The sequence below is a fragment of the Salvelinus sp. IW2-2015 genome, unplaced genomic scaffold, assembly GCF_002910315.2.
Source record: "Salvelinus sp. IW2-2015 unplaced genomic scaffold, ASM291031v2 Un_scaffold2012, whole genome shotgun sequence".
NCBI classification, from domain to species: Eukaryota; Metazoa; Chordata; class Actinopteri; order Salmoniformes; family Salmonidae; genus Salvelinus; species Salvelinus sp. IW2-2015.
The window spans coordinates 97,054-98,602 of record NW_019943361.1 but is presented as its reverse complement, the minus strand read 5'-3'; positions in this window follow the sequence as shown (position 1 = coordinate 98,602).

Below are 1,549 nucleotides of genomic sequence, written 5' to 3'. Positions count from 1 at the left end.
GCGTTGGGCCAGTAACCGGCAGGTAGCCTAGTGGTTAGAGCGTTGGGCCAGTAACCGGCAGGTAGCCTAGTGGTTAGAGCGTTGGGCCAGTAACCAGCAGGTAGCCTAGTGGTTAGAGCATTGGGCCAGTAACTGAAAAGTTGCTTGATCGAATCCCCGAGCTGACAAGGTAAAAATCTGTTGTTCTGCCCCTGAACAAGCCACTGTTCATAGGCCATCATTGTAAATAAGAATTTGTTCTTAACTGACTTGCCTAGTTAAATATAGGTTAAATAAATAAAAAAATGTGACAGTCTATGTTATTAACTTAATTGCTTTAGGTTTCAGGTAGAATCATTTTATACATCAGCAATTATGGAAGAGAGGCTGAATTTATGCTTGAAAAAGCTGCAGCCGTAGTCAAATGCCAGTTATTGTACCTCTTTGTGTTGTTGCGATCATAATAATGCCACAAGGCCTCGTATTTGTTCACTGAATATTGTCATTGGTAATTTACAGTCAAGTTTCTTCGTTATGTGATATTTCAATACAACTAAATAGTAGATTCTATAGCGTAGCCTTTGCATTTTAAATACACAATATACTGTATATGCGTTGGATGGCCACACAGAAGCACCACCTTTCAAAGGGTAGAGAAAGCCTTGTGGTTGAGGATGTCATTGTTCTTGATGTGCTCCTGAAAAGCACTCCTGTGGCAGCCATTTTGGATTTATTGAGTAAATCTTCAGAGAAAGGCCCTGTGGGACAATTGTAATCCTGCTCTCCTGAACTCTGTCTGTCTCAAGAGTCTTTAACATTAGTTAAAGTGAGGCAGTCAGAGTGGCCTAGACTAGACACTAGACATGCCTTTCTGCATCACTAGGAAAACAGCAAACAAACCCCATTATTTTTGCTGAGGTTAGAACCAGGAAATTGCTCTGGCCAGCATATTATCAATAGAAACAATAAAATCAAGTTGAAAGATGAGGAGAAAAGTGAGCCTACTTCTTTTTAGTTTAAAAACCTCCAAAACATGGAGCTGGATATTGATCTTGTTTATTGGATTTTACCTCGCTCAACAGCAGAGACCAGAGACCCAGAGACCCAGAGAACATACTTTTTTATCTGACCGAGATGGGAAGGTTCAGGAAAGGCCATGGTCCAAATAAAGTGACAAAATCAAGTGACTGTAATCTTCTACAGTGCCTCAGAGTGTTTCTCCAATTTAACCAAAGTGCTGTTCATACACAGTATAGTTCCCCATTGCTCCGCCTCTCTGGCACTGATTGCAGCATGGTTTCTGTTGGATCATCTGGATGGAGGGGTCAGTCTGGCTGGGAGATAGGGTCAGTCTGGCTGGTCAGTCTGTCTGTGGAGTTAGGGGTCAGTCTGGCTGGTCAGTCTGTCTGTGGAGTTAGGGGTCAGTCTGGCTGGTCAGTCTGTCTGTGGAGATAGGGGCCAGTCTGTCTGTGGAGTTAGGGGTCAGTCTGGCTAGTCAGTCTGTCTGTGGAGTTAGGGGTCAGTCTGGCTGGTCAGTCTGTCTGTGGAGTTAGGGGTCAGTCTGGCTGGT